Here is a 16,333-nt window from a genome sequence, read left to right on the forward strand (position 1 = left end):
CTCTTTGTAGCCACTTGGCCACTTGATTTGCTTTTATAAAAGTCAGTTGTATCTGATTAAAAAGCTGCATGTGTATTTGGCTGTTCAGAGACTGGTTTATATGCCATATGAACTCTCCTTCTTTCTCCTTCTAGTGTGTGTGTCCTGTGCTGTCAAGACAGAACTGACCTTATCGACCCTAATAGGGCTTTCAAGTTAAGTGAGTTATTTAAGGAGTGGTTTTACCAATTCCACACCCCTTCGGTAGGTTTTCATGGCCAAGTGAGGATTCAAACCCAGTTCTTCAAAGTTCTAGTCCATTACTCTGTCTACTACACAACACTGGGAATCCTAGTACATTCCATTTAATTGCAGCTCAACAGCATTTGGAGGGTCACACTTCCCCAGTGTTGGCTTACATTTGTAAATTATTTTAGCAGAATGAAGTGAAAAATGCTATTTTATGTGATAATGCATATTGATCTGTTGAGCTTAAAGCAATATTTTATGTACACTTTACTATGAGTTTCACCACAGGCTGTCTTCTTCTTCTTTTAGATTTGTAGTGGATGAGTTGAAATGCATTAACGTTGGCTGTGCTATATACATATATACTAAGAACTTAGTTTCACTTAAATCAGTCAGACTTATTCTCAGGTAACTGTGTTCAGGATTGCAACTTCAACTTCTAAATAAGAAACCAGAGAGTGGCTCTTTTTAATTGTTTCCTTTAGAAGAGCATATTATTTTATGATGGTGCTTGTATTAGACTTCTAAATATCACATCTCAATATGTTCAGTGGCATATGGCTGTGAAAAATAGATGAACTGCAAGTGTATATTTCTGTTGTGTATACCTTGTGATACCAAGATGGTCATTCTTAACTTTTCCCCATCAGATTCAACATGGGTGCTAAGCAAGTGAGGAACAAGAGCTGCTAGATAAATCTGTTTTGATTCAACTCTTTTAATTTTAATATGTTTTATTGGTCTGAACAAGGAAAGGGAGACTCACTTCCAAATTTGGGAGTTAAGTACCCCTCCCTTGCTCAGTTCAAGACTGGCACCTAATATCCCAAGAATTCCAATTGAGGCTTTAAAAAAAAATTAGTTTCAAGACACTGTAACATGTCAAAACAGGATAGTTTCTTAGACAGGTGGAATATCATAACCACAAAAACTTTCAAGAGCTGCAGGATTCTAGATCAGGCAGAGTATTACAGAGTTTAGAGTATAGTTTTAGGGTGAAATAGAAAAGTCTAAAATCAGTCATCCTGGATAGAGCAGCTGTAAGATCTGTAGCTCTCAAGTTGCAAGATACGTAGGCACAGCAAAGGTCAGCCTCAAGCCAAGGTATGGTTCTAATATCAGGTTTTATCTTACAAGGCTGGGCAATACCTTTATTTCATTACTAAAAAGTGGCAAATAAAACGAGTGTCCAAGTTATCCAGAACTCTTCATCGGGTAAAGGTGATATAGAATTTGGGATGAAGGCAGATAGGTTAAAAATTATACCAGATGTTCTGCCCATGACTCTTGAAGTCAGACTCCAACAAGGCAGAAAGATTTCGCCTCAGGGAATGTAGAGTCCATTGACTTTTTCCATTACTATAGACAAAGGAGTGCTAGTCATTCAGTGGATCTCCCATTGCCCTCTATCAACATTCATGGGCTCCTGTTTTTGTCTCAAAGTAGAAAGGTGTTGCTGCTGTCAACTCTGCAGTGCTCAGCCTGATGAAGAGTCCTGCAGGACTTCGAATCTCACCTGTTTATGATATTTCCGTGGCTCTCCCATGTCTTGTTCATCACCCTGATCGTCAACAAGATGTAATGCTTTATTGGACTGCACCTGTTTTGAGATTCGACATGAGGACTACAATGCTGTGTTAATCTTTTATTTTCTTTTTGTCTAAATAGTCCAGTAATTTCAAGTTCAGGCTTCTATCATATTCTTCACGCTATTTAATATTTAAATCAAGCAGCTAGAAAAGGTTATCCAGAGATTTGGAGTATGGCCATCACTATGCTGACAATAGCCAACGTTGTTATTCATGATTAGGATGATGAACAAGACACAGAAGATCTTGAACAGACATGTGGAGCTATTGATGAACTGGATGTGATCTATCATTTTGATACTTAATACAGAAAAAACAGAAATATGTTCAGTCAGCAGGAATTGCAATCTAGGATCATTTATGGGACTTGGGACGCATTTTCTTTGAAGGACAATATTCACAGATGGGAAGTGCTCTTGGATCTGCCCTTACCTTTTTACTCCATCCCATCCGATTTTGATATGAAGTCCTATCCTGTTTTTGGCTGGATTATTGCTTTAACCTTTTTTTAAACTACAGTTTGGAGTTTGTTTATTTTATGTAATATTGTAGTTTCAGATATAATTTGCTAGCTTCCTTTAACCAGCTCACTTTATAGGACAGAATGATAGGATACAAATTCTGAGATCCATAACATCACATAAAATCATAATTCATGGCTAAATTAGTCATATCAGGATGTTGTTGCTATACAATTCAGAATCAGCTCTCAGTACACTTGAAGCCTTTTTGTGTCCTCACAAGGAATTCCAGATTTCATTTATATGTGCATCTAACGAACCCAGTGTGGTGTAATGGACAGAATGATGGACTAGAAGTCAGGAGACCAGGGGTTCAAATCCCCATTCAGTCATGGAAACCCACTGGGGAGGTGGAACTAGTAAAACTACTCCTTAAATATCTCACCTACCTTGAAAACTCTGTTAGAGTTGCTATAGGTTGCAACTTGACAGCACATAACAGCAGCAACAACAACAACTAAGGACGAACAAGGTATTTGAACTACCTAATTATAGGTATGCCTATAATTACGCTTTTTCAGCTAGCACAATCCTAATAATTTCTGTTAATCATAGCTATGATTATCTAATTCAAGTAGTAGTTCAATTTTGTTTTCCAAACAACAGTAATAATAATATTTCTGTACTGTCAGGTTGTTTCCAATCTATGGGAACTCTTCTTTTGGTTTTCTAAGTATAAAGTATTGAAAGATGCTTTACTGTTTTCTTCTTCTTTGGGTGTTCTGGGACTTTATAGCTTGCTATAGCTCAGTAATAAAGTACATGCTTTGTATGGCCTGAGATTTCTTTAGTTACATGCATGTGTCTCAATGGATGGTGGGATTTCTTGGGTACAGAATGAGAAAAACATTGTTAAACTCACAAAAGTGCACAGGCACCCTAGAGTCTTGAATTTAAAGTCACACATTCACACACATACACCATGTCCTTAGTATTTACGTAACATATTCCAAGTGATCAGGAAATCATATGTAGAGAGCTTCACCAACTTTAAAAAAAGGTATAATAATGAGCACCTAGGAGTCATACTCATAGGATTTTTTTAGATTTCTCCTCCACATATGAAATGACATTATAAAGAAAAGAATAGTTGTGTGCGCCTCTCATAGCCCTCGCTGTCACTTTTTCCATGTGCCTTGGAGGTATTTCATGCTTTTTATGCCAGATAAAGAGCTGGAAATGAACATGGGAGGTACACTTAGACCTCTCATTCCATACAGAAACCCTTTACTGTGCTTTTTCAGGTATATTGATGAGTAGGTAATTAAACCAGATATCTATTGATACCTTTGTGACTCTTTTGCACACATGCTTTACTAGATTTATTCTATGGATTAAATATACAAGACGTTTTACAAGTACAGTATTATCTCAATGATCCTTGCAACAACCTTGTAAAACAGACTGATTTTGAATATCTACATATTATAAAGGGAAAGCAAAGGCTGGGGCCATTATAGCTTGCTCATAACCATTTTTTAAAAAAGTCTGTTGACTTACAATTTGAACTGGGAATTTTCAGCTCATATTCCCAGCTGTTACACTGCATTTCTAATGTCATGTCACAGACCCCCACTGAAGAAAACCACACTAGGGCAAAAGAGTGGTGCAGTGAGTTTCAGTGTAATACTAACTCAAAGATATGCTGGCCATAGTAGGTTTGGAATGAGCAGAAGCCTTTTGTGCCAGTGCAACTGCCCTTGTCCTGGCTTTTTTTTTTTTTTGGCAGAAATATCTTGTTATGGCTGATTTCAGAGATGTGCTGGCAGAAGGATCTGTTCATACAAATGCTTTGCTGGCTAAGATCAGCCAACAGAAGAGCCAGAAAGGGAGTGAGTACGGGGTGGGGCAAGGAAAGAACTCAGTTATGTTAGATCCAAGCCTCTCCAGCTCAGAGATGCAGTTGCTATGCCAGCACAAAGTTAGGTGAAGATAAAGGTAGTCCTAAGTAATTTCTAGCATTCCTAGGTTGGGAGCAGGGTTTGGTTTCAGTTGGCCGGGCACCAGCTGAGGTGGCCCCTCAGCCATCTTGGCTAGTTAGGTTTGTGCCCTCACTGTGACGACAACAACAGTAGTATACAGTTTTATCACTTCTCTCCACAAGTATAAAGTTTGAGCAATGGTTTGGATCAAGACGAAGTCACATTTGGAGCAGAGCCCCACTGGAAAAAACAGGACTTTATATAGCCATTTTGAGCTTGTATTCCATTGCTTTTTAAATAGGTCCACACTTAAGTATGATTCGTTTTGGATCAAACCCAAGATAAATGGAGACATGACCATAGTAAGGGTGGAATTTCATGGACTTAGATTTGACCATGGCTTCAAATCAATAACTTACCACAATTTATTTTTCCAGTATCCCTGTGTATATCAGAATATAGGGCTGACCTGATCACGACAGAGTTGTAAGAGTGAATAGGGATATTCAGTGTAGCATAGTAGTGGATCGAGTGACAGATCAGGAATCAGGAGACCTGGATTCAAATCATCACTCAGCCATGGAAACCCACTGGGAGTTGGAAGTGGTAGAACCACTTCTTAATTATCTTACTTACATTGAAAGCCCTATTGGGGTGACTTTTAGGTGGTGGCTCTGCAGGTTAAACTGCAGAAGCCTCTGTGCTGCAGGGTCAGAAGACCAGCAGTCGTAAGATTGAATCCGTGTCAGCCTAGCAGCTTGAAAGCATGTAAATGCAAGTAGATAAATAGGTATCACCTCAGTGGGAAGGTAACGGCGTTCCATGTCTAGTCACGTTAGCCACATGACCACGGAAACTGTCTTCGGAAAATGCTGGCTCTATGGCTTTGAAACAGGCATGAGCACTGTGCCCTAGAGTCGGACACGACTGGACTAAATGTCAAGGGGAACCTTTAACTAGTTTCTTTTGACCTGATGGCGTATAACAACAAGTGAATAAAGGTAAATAAGCAGGACACAAATTATTCTTTATAAAACATGCATGATAAAACTATTGATAAAACTGGATCAAAGGTGGGGCAATATTATTTTTCTAAAAGTTAGAGCTATTCAAAACATATTTGAGAATTTCTGTCATAAAAGGAAAAAAAACTGCTTATTTTTCTTTTTAAACTTGGTGTTTGGTTGTTAAAAAAATAAAGAGGGCTCCTGCTCAATATCCCTATAGACAGATTCCCCTAATCAGGGAACAACATAGACTATTTAATGCTCACCACTAATTATCCTCTGCACAGTGCAACTTAGAGTTAAGCTACAAAAGAATGCTTAAATACTGTTTAGGGACAGATCTACAAAACCAAGGCAAATGTTAACTCTAGGCCAACAAAATTGCACCCCTCTTGAATACCTTACACAAGATTCCACTGTCAAATAACAGCCAGTTTTATCTTGTCAAGTTATATTGGCCATAATTCTGGTCTGCAGAGAAAATGCAAGTGGCAAACTATTTCAACAACTAGAAGAATAATGTTCTTATTTTTTTCACTAAGTGTATTTATTGACTATGTGCACAGTCTGTATTAAGTCACATCCATTGTTTTTTACTAATTTATACCTCAAACTGCAGTAATTTTTAGATGGTTTTTGTTATGTCTGTAGCATAGAGCAGGGCAGGTTCTTGGCTGTAAATCAATCTTTTTTTGTCAGATTACTTTTAGATAATAGTCACTTGGTTTTCTAACCAACCCAGTCCCAAAATCCCAAGGTGGATCATTAGCGTTGCAGGTAGCACTGCAGTCCCATGTATGTTTATGTAGCCATTGTAGTAAATGAAAAATTATCTTTGGCTAGATATGTACAGGATTGTGTTGTAACTGATGTATGAAAATTAAATTCAGGTAACATCTGAAAAAAGTAACAATCCATGTTAGAATTACGTATACATACAACATCTGGAACCCATCTTATCCCTCTCCACATTCTGTTCTGATACATTGTTCCTCACCTGTCATGCAAGTCTGTCTTTGTAGCATCGTATTAATGGCACCAGACAGCCCTCAACACATTTCTTAATACTGCATACTAAAGTAATGTGTATGATCCAGCTCTTCTTGTATAAGGAACATGGCATTTTTAGAAGATAGTTGTAGCAGTAGTGTTCAGTTATTATTGCATTTCCTTGCATACATTGAGGCTTTAATAAAATCTATATCATCACAATTTGGCCAGAGTTGCAGTGAAGAAAGTGAGGCCTTGGTTTTGTGTAGCAAAATTAATGCAAGTTAATAAAATATCTTCATGTCACAGGGGTTAAACTGCAGTATTGCAGTGAAGACTCTGCTCATGTTCTGAGTTTGATCCCGGGGTCAGGTAGCTCAGTCTGCATCCTTCTGAAGCCAGTAAATTGAGTACCAGTTCACGGTGAGGAGGCAATGTATAACCTGTGTAATTAAATTGTAACCAACCCAGAAAATGTTTTAAGCACTATGGGGCAGTATATAAGCATATTTTATTCCATTGTTTTCTTGTCCTTTTTTCCACTCATTTTCTTCTCTGTTAGGGAGGGACTAACATGAGCTATACATGAATAAAAAACAAGAAGCTGCAGCCAAAATGAAGTAAGTTATGTACTGATTTATCCTCAAATATAGTTAATGATAGGCTGTACCTGATACTTATTCCATTGGGCGGTATCTATTGCCATGTTATTATTTTCACAGAGGATGTTGAAATCCTGTTCTTTCTACTTCATAGCACCAGTTTTCCTCAATAGTTGGTTAAATTGGTTGACCTATGAGATCCATTCCCACCCTGATTGCATGGCATATTGTAAGCAGTCTGGTGAGCAGATGGACCAAGCTCCATTATAGAGTGGAAGGCCTTTCTCACCCTGTTCACCAGTCAGCAGATAACTAGGAAATGGCTTTATATTCTGTGTCAGCACCTAGTTTGAAGTTGCTTGCACTCTTGGAATATTAGGAAGAATGCAGGCTTCCATGATTTAACTTCCTTTTGGCTTTTACCAGTAACATGGTGAAAGGGAGACAATGACAAATGAATATTTTAGAAACAGAATTTGTTAAAAATAGATTAACTGTAAATTATATTTTAAAGTAGTTTGCATATGCATTTGGTTAAAAGACAACAAGATGATGTTGAGGAATGAAGTACAGAAAAAGGGAAAAGACCAAGAACAACACAAAGAAATAAATTTTTTAGTTTAACAGGTTCTGCAAACACCTATATTTTGAGTGGCTCACAGACCAATCAGTTCTTAGTATTTTGCTTAGCATGCTTATATTTTCATGGTTCCTTTACTCAAACTCACTAAATATTGAAAAAATTCATTTCACTGAACCAAGCCTACACAACATGTAACTCATTGTTGTCTTCCATGTTTGACATATTGAGACACTATGCATTTTTATTATATTAAAAATGTAACTTTTAGAATCAAAACTGCCATAATCTGTTATGCAACTTGTCATGTAACCAATATCTACAGACATTGCTTACTATATGGCAGTTTGCTTCCAACAGTTACCTCTTTTGCATAATTGAGCAATAGGTTTTCACCAATGGTGCTCAAAACACTGGAAATATGTTATTAACAGAACCTTCTAAAGATATATTCACAGGACAGTTAAAACATGGTGGCTGAAATCCTGTTGCTTAACATTCTAAGTTATATCGGATTTGTAAGGTTCATTGTTTCAAATGCAACTATTCCAGTTGTGACTTACTAGACTAAAGTTGCAACTAGAATGGGCCATTTAAATCAATAGCACAGAAGAGCTGACTCACTAAATCCCAACTAATTCAATGGGCCTACTCTAGTGTGACCTACAATGCTAAGCAGCATGATTTCGGCCAATATGTGATGTACAACCTAACCTTCAGCCAATATATAATGTAAAACCTACAACCTTCATATAACAAAGTACGGTGCTTTCTCATTTACTAGCCAGCAGTGGAGTGCTCTGGTGGAGGGATCTGTGGAAGCACTTAAAATACCTTAAGCACATTAGAAGCTGCCTAATACTGAGTCAAACTGTTGGTTCATCTAACTCACTCCTGTCAACTATGACTGGCAGCAACACTTTCCAGGTTTCAAACCATATTGTTTCCTAGTCCTGCCTGGATATCCCTCAAGTTTTCTCATAGTCTTGTATCCAAATACTAACCAGGCCTAACACTGCTTAGCTTCCAAAATCTGATGAGATTGGGTGTGTTCTGTGTAGCATGATGGAATGCAGCGTAAGTGTTGAGGGATAACCTGTAAGAGTTTCTTCCCATGTGCTGAACCAGGAAGGCTGGATGACAGACACTGCTTCAGTGGGAGTAGGCCAACAGTCTGCACTGAAGGGAAGTTTTATTGTGGCATTGCTTAAGGCTGTATTCCTGATCGTAACCTGTTTCCCCAAAAATAAGCCTGTGAGGAAGAGACAGAGGAAACATCAAAGAGTTTGCCATCCCCTCTAAAAGCTAGCGTAGATATACAAATGTGGGAGAGAGCAGAGGCAGGAACACCAACGGAAGAGAAAGAAGAATGCCGCGCACCAGAAGCAGTAAGGGCTCAAGATGGAGGAGTTCACGAGGAAGAAGGACAGTTAAGGCAGTTAGTTAGAACCGGGGCTAGAAAAAGGAAAGAGGAGAACCGCGAAAGGGAAAGGGTAGCCGTGTTCCTGATTACGGAGGAGGGAATAACGTCCAAAGAGACAAAAAAGATAACCGTGTTCAGAGAGACAGCAACGGATAGAGTTGATAGAGGTGTTCAGGTTTTTGCTGTGCCTGTGAAAAGACCCGCGGCCGACACTGTCAATGTGGAGACAGAGAGTCCAACCGTCAGTAAAGTAAGACCCATCATTCCTGGCCTCAGTCCAGAAGAATGGACGGTGTTGGTATATCCCAGGAATCAAGGTCCTGCCCGGTTGGTACATCATGTGGACCCAATGTAAGAGAGAGAGAAGCAATGAGAGAGGGAGAATGGGCCCGTCACCCGTGTTGTGGGACCTTGTGTGTGGTCCGCAACAATTTCATGAGACAACCAACCGAGGAAGAGAAAAAAGCAAAAACTTACTACTAAGAGATTTAAACAATGAAAAGTCGTTATTATGGTTTTGGGAGAGTTCTCCTCCCCAGTGGACAGTTCAAAGTTCAGCTGAATGTAACAAAGGAGATGCAACTACTTTTGTTACTAAAGATTCTTTTATTATTAACTCTGAATCATCATTTGTGTTGCCTGAGGAAGAAATGCCCAAGGTTAACCCCGAACCCTCTTACAAAGCCCTAGTAGGATTTTTCAGGATGCTTGTAATATAAGCCATACCCCAAAAATAAGTCCCAGTTTAATGAAACCCCACCCTCCACCATTGTGCAGCAACCAGAATATGGCATGACTGTATTTGAATAAATGTAGATTGTTGTACATGGGAAAAAAAACCCACCCCCTGAAAATGAGACCTGATGCATTTTTGGGGCAAAAATTAATATAAGACCCTGTCTTATTTTCAGGGAAACAGGGTAGTTCTGGTGGCATCTAGTTTAAAAATGCCATATAGAATGCCATAGATCCATGGTGTCTTAAATGTAAGCACTTCAGTTTAACTGACTATGGATTTTCATTAAGATAATAAGTTGAATGTTATACAGTGGGGTCTCTACTTAAGAACTTAATCCGTATTGGAAGGTGGTTCTCAAGTTGAAAAGTTCTTATGTTGAATCTGCATTTCCCATAGGAATGCACTGAAAACCATTTAATCCGTATCTGCTCTTTTCCGTCCATAGAAACTACAGTGGAACCTCTACTTAAGAACTTAATCCGTTTTGGAATGGTGTTCTTAAGTTGAAACGTTCTTAAGTTGAAGCAAAATTTCCCATAGGAATGGACTGAAAACCAATTAATCCGTTCTGGCTGTTTTTTTGTTATGTAGAGGTGCGTTTGTACATTGAAGCATTAGTTCCCATAGGAACTAATGCAAAGCTGGTTAATACGTACTCTACCACTAGGGGAAGAATTTTTTTTAACCTAAGATGACCTAAGGTTAAAAAAAGAGCAGGAAAGGTTTTTTTCCTGTTCTTATCTTGGATTTCTGTTCTCAAGTAGAAGCAAAATTTAGCAAATGGAGCTGTTCTTAAGTTGGATTGTTCTTAAGTAGAGACGTTCTTAAGTAGATACCCCACTGTAGAATGGTTTTATCCGCTGTGTTCCTGCTTACTTATGTTTACTGATTTTATGCTACACTATTTGCCCAATTTTCCTACCACAGGTTAAAATAGGCAAATGCTTGGTTGATAAAAGGGCTCATAGGATAGTACCTGTAGTCATATGAGAAATCCTATATATAGAATGATAGTTGTTCCTGTGCTCATGCTGTACCTGAAACTAAGCCATAGTGTTCATGAAGGAACAAATTGCAGAGCTGTTCAGTTCTAGACTAGGGGTGTCCAACCTTTCACCTTCCCTGGGCCACATTAGAAGATGAAAATTTGGTTTGGGTCGCACATAAAATAAAATAACAGTAATGATACCTGATCATCCAAAAAAACCCCATAGAAAACATAGTTAACATATTAAACTGACTTGCTACTGTTCTAGACAATATTCATGGTTCACCGGTAACAGATTTCCTCCTTGCTCTCAGTGATCCTTGCTGGTGAGAGAAGTGGACCCTGTATTTTTCTGTCTGTAAGATGCCCCCATGTGTATGGTTGCATTTCACACCTGCACTTTTCAAATCCAAAATTAAGAAATCAATATTTTAAACTTAAAACATAATACATTTCTATTTAGTAATTAAAAAGGTGTGTTCCAACTGGTTTGTTCAGCATCAGCTGATGTCAGTTACGTAAGACTTGTGATTGGAGGAAGCTAAGCCTCCTGACTGTAGGAAGCCTGTTTGCAGAGGCAAGGTATGGGCTGTTTTGTTTTCTCCTCAACTTACTTCCGTGTATAAGATGACCCTCTGTTTTTGGTCTAAAGCAGCGGTTCCCAACTTTCTTAACCCTGCGGACTGGTTGGGGAAGGCAGGGCACTCCCTGCACTTGTGCGCATGCGCAAAGGAGTGTGCTCCCTCTCATGAAGTGTGCTCTCTCTTGGGCGCGGGCATGCACGTGTGCATGCATGAAGGGTGGTGTGCTTATGCGGACAGGCGTGCTCTCATGTGCATGCACAAAGGGTGGCGTGGCACTCAGGGGCACTCATGCACATGTGCAAAGGGGTGGGGAACATTCACGCAGGCGCACACGCAGGCAGATAGGGGCTGTGCAGGGGAGGTCTGTCTCTATGGCTTGGTCCAGCTCAGGCCACGGACTGGCACCGGGCCATGGACCAGGGGTTGGGGACCTCTGGTCTAAAGATTTTAGACAATGGTATCATCTTATATACAGAAAAATACGGTATATTCTTGTGAATAAAGAGAAGGCCATGATATTTCAAGATCATGTATGATAACATGAAGAAGATTGTAATATATTTTTGCATGTTATGTGTAAATAACGGATGTCCAGCATGGGTCCTCCCTGCTATCTGACTGTTCTGTACCTGGTAAGCATGCAATATAAGGCCTTCTCTGCAGTCACTCCCAGGTGTGGAACTCTTTGCTGCGGGAGGCTGGCTTGGCAAAGCAATGACTCTTTGATACAGAAAGGGCTTCAACAACTGGGAGTCGGCCAAGGTCATATGTTGTGACCAGGGGTGGTGGTACTTCATTCTTTTTAAAGGTAAATTACTATTAGTGTTCTAACTGCAACATTTTGATTATTTTAATAACAATTGTGTTTTATTATTACAATGAATTTATTTATTTATTTATTTATTTATTTATTTATTTATTTATTTATTTATTTATTTATTTATTTATTTATTTATTTATTTATTTGATTTATACCCCGCCTATCTGGCTCATCGGGCCACTCTAGGCGGCTTCCAATATAAAATCAGATAATATAGTTATATATATTTTTATAGCTTTGTATGTTCTATTGATACTTTCTTTTAGCCCATATTATAAGTTATAGTTAGAAGAAGAAGAGGGCTCCTGCCAGATAAATTTTGGATTAAAAAGAAACTTGCTGGTGCTTCCTTCTGCATTGTCATATATTGTTGAAGAATCTCAGCACCCAGATATGGCCTAATGCTGAAAGCTTAGTGCCTCCAACTTTCTGATCTGATATTCCAAGTCGTATTAGATTACAAATGCCAGTAACGCTTTCAAGTCCCCATAATGCCCTGGCCTTACAGCACATGAACATTGTGGAAATGGGAAGAGTGGATAGATCCAGCCAATCAGTGCTACTTGGAGTGCTGCTACAACATCCAAGTGCTGCTTGGAATGCTGTTACCTCACCATGACCTACTGTGAAGGGTGATCCAGATTCCAATTCACATCTGAGCTAAGCCTGCTACTGGGGTATCCTTCGCATTTTAGGAAGACAATTCCATTGGATGTAGTTTCAAATGCATTTGCCCCACACTGTTGGAAGAAACGAGATTCACTCTAAGTGCCTACCCAAAGTAACGAAAGTCTTTGTGCCAGAAATCAGACCTCCTTTTTGTAACAAGCTACTATTTATTTGTGTGCAAGTATATATAATAGATTAATTAATAATGTATCAGAGTACTTTAACTATGATTTGGATGAGAGTAGTCACCCCCACATACACTCACATGCACACCTCTATATATTATATAAAGAAATGTCTTAAAATACAAGTATTTGATAATAGCGACTCCTATTGGGGTAGTTAGGTTCAGAATAACTAGGACTCGGCTTTGTAGCAATCTGCATTAATACCGGCTTTTTGGATCAACAAAATATAGCTTAACAACTGCCTTTGCCTGGCTCAGTGAAAATCCCTAAAGTAGTTATGTTGTGTCCAGATGCAAATTTCACAGTACTGCATTAGAAGATTAAAACACCAACACACATTTATAATTTTAAAAAGCTGTTTCTTGTCAGATAGCTGCACTTTATCCTTAGCAGTTTTCTCATTTTAAACAATAGAATCCTAGTACAGTACTTGGTTGCCTAATTTAGGATGGGCAAGGCTGTATTTTTCATTGGTGAGTTCACTATATAAGATATGTTGATTCACCCATTTCTACAACATGCCCTGGTGTGTGGGAAGGTAAATAACATTTCAATCCATTTGCTTTTTTCTATTAGTTAAAATGTTTTCAATATGTGGTTATTCTGATTTGTAATTATTAATATTTGAGTATTTAGCTGCTATTATAAATGCTCAGCTGCCTGATGAAGTTTGGAGAAGGAATGAGGAGCAACAGGACATAGACTCACAATTGTAGGGTTTTCCATCTCTCCTTTGTGAATAAAGAAAAATATAGTTTAAAAGTTGCTCATATTTATTGACCTTCAGGATTCTGGGCCACTCCCAGCTAGTATTTGCATCGACACAGCTTCTACTATTTATTTATATTTATTTATTTATTTATTGGATTTATATACCGCCCCATAGCGCTACAAGCACTCTCCGGGCGGTTTACAATTTTAATTATAAAGGCTACACATTGCCCCCCCAGCAAGCTGGGTACTCATTTTACCGACCTCGGAAGGATGGAAGGCTGAGTCAACCTTGAGCCGGCTACCTGGGATTTGAACCCCAGGTCGTGAGCACAGTTTTAGCTGCAGTACAGCGTTTTAACCACTACTACCTGTCTGACCTAAGTATTTGTGGTGATCCTAGCTTACTGAACTGCTGCTGTTGTTGTCTTTGTGAAGTTTTCTTCATGTTGCTGCAGTTCTGCCAGATTGTACTTAAAGAGAGAGAAGCAGGTTAAGAGCTGGAACTTGCACTGTAGGTATGACTGTAATTCAAAGAGATATGTACTACACCCTAGTGACTTCTAAAGAACATTACAGTTTTATTCCCTGGACGATTGGGGACTTTGCATGAGAAGCAATACTTGGCCTTTTGAATGTGGATAGTATTGCATGCCAGATTTCTTGGAGGAGCAATTCTAATGCAAACTGCTAGTGACTATAATACCTAAGAAAGTGTTTGTGGAACTTTCCCTAAACCAAATGCTCATTGTCTGTGCAATTACAGGATGTCACCTATATAGCTAAATCTTTTCACTAATATGTTACCTTTGCAGCAATACTGACAACAAGCACTTCCAGAAACTATAAAATTCTCCTTAGCCATTCCAGCAGAGCTTGAATAGTTCTCATTTTTAAGCAACATGTTAGGCGTTATTCATTAATTCCTGAAACTATTGGTTGGCTTTTAATAATTATTCTGCAAGTGGCACATTAATAACACATTATTGACACAGATCTTTATACATTTTTGCTATTTTAGAAAAATACACTGAAACATTTTAAATGGACAAAACCCCACAAACAAACAAAAAATGACTCCTGTTGGTTTAAAACAAATGAATGAGCACACTCCATAAAACAATGTTACCAGTAGTTATTTTATTTTAAAAAACTATTCACTTGTTACCCTCAGAGGTAACATGCTACAGGTAACAGTGTTACATGTAACATTTTTGTCTCCAAGCTCTGCTGCTGAAGTTGTGCAGTCCTACCGGACATGGCTCTTTATATTTGAATCTACAGTAGGTTGTGAATTTTGGTTCAGGTATGATGGTGAGCTAAGGCAGGTGGTCCCAGTGGGCCTGAAATTCAAATGTATTGATTGAGAATTTGTTAAAGGCTTGGAATTTGAGTGTTTTAGCATTCATTCACAGAACTTGCCAGATGTGTATTTGGTTATTTCAGAATTCAGTGCCAATATGGTCTTCCAGATAGCAGAAACACTCTTTTCTTTGCCAGCAAAAGAAACAAATGTGCATTTCATCTCATGCAAAGAGCCCTTTTTATCAGGAGGAAGCTCTTCACTCTTTGTGTGTGGTTGTGAGGAAGGGCTTGCATAAGTGCTGCCTCTTTCCTGACATTCACATGTTTGTATAGGATCTATATGCAAAGAATCCAATATTCATAGGCCATATATGCACAATGTGGGCATCTCGGTTTTGTGGCATACAAATTGTACAGCTTGGGCTGCCAGTATGTGTGGGGATCTATCTGTGCAGTCCACCTATATAAACTTCAAATCTAGTGTGTGGACCCCAGCAACTGTGTTACAGAAAGTCAGCAGAGCTAGTGGAATCCGTCATGGATATTCTGATGCACAAGGTAAGGTTCCCCACCAGTTGTTCTTCAGATGGGTGAACTACATTGACTGTGCTGCCTGCAGCTTATGAGACTCGGTGTTCAAAACATCTGGAAAGCACTAGGTTGCATAAGGTGGACTTGAAGGGCTATTAAGCTTTGTGTGAGTGGAATCTTATATTTAAAAATATGTTGGAAGTGGCTTGCAAGGTTAACTCAGCGCTTTTACTATGTGTAAAGGTTTCACTCTTGAGGCCCTAAGTAAAACTCATTTCCAATTCTTTTACCTGAAAATATGAAGAGCCTTGAACACTTAAGGGAATGCCTCAAAAATCAGTCCATGTCTCTCCTGTTTTAATATATTATAGAAGTAATATCAGAATGCAGGTGGATTGCATTTCTGCCACAAAAAGTTTCAGCTCTAGAAGAAGAAAAAGAATAGCGAGCAGGAGTAGGAGTATAGAAGCGTCAGGCATTCTAAATCTAAATGCATGTATGTACGGATGCCCAGAAGAAGTGGTACTCCAACTTGCCAAAAGCAACTGCATTTTCAGCTGCAGTGACTTTGGTTGTAAAGGTCATTATTTCAGGGCTTTTCTTTAGCGTGACCTAACTCCATTAATTTATATTTTGCTGTAGACAACAGAATATGAAATTTCATAATTATCTGGTGCCAATAATTAAAGCTTATAGTGTTAGTCCGATTTTAGAGGGTTGTTTCAGTGGCTATGAACTGATTAGAGTGAATTTAGTAGCTTAGAAGTCAATCAAATCTAGTTTTGAGGTAACATTTTATTAGAATCAAATGTTAATTGCGTATTATACTAATCCACAACATTGTGGGATTTTTCACACACAAACATCACCGTGTGAAGGTATATGCTTATAATAAGTGGACCACATTCCTAAATTTTGAAAGCATGATAATATGAA

At 38.6% G+C, this 16,333-nt stretch overlaps 1 protein-coding gene across 46 annotated transcripts in view; it reads left to right on the forward strand.

Moving 5' to 3' along the window:
- Nucleotides 1–16,333, forward strand: part of TCF4 (transcription factor 4) — a 414,402-nt gene that overhangs the window by 269,698 nt on the left and 128,371 nt on the right. The gene's annotated exons all lie outside the window — the stretch shown is intronic.

This window comes from Pogona vitticeps, chromosome 2 (assembly GCF_051106095.1).
Source record: "Pogona vitticeps strain Pit_001003342236 chromosome 2, PviZW2.1, whole genome shotgun sequence".
Classification (NCBI taxonomy): Eukaryota; Metazoa; Chordata; class Lepidosauria; order Squamata; family Agamidae; genus Pogona; species Pogona vitticeps.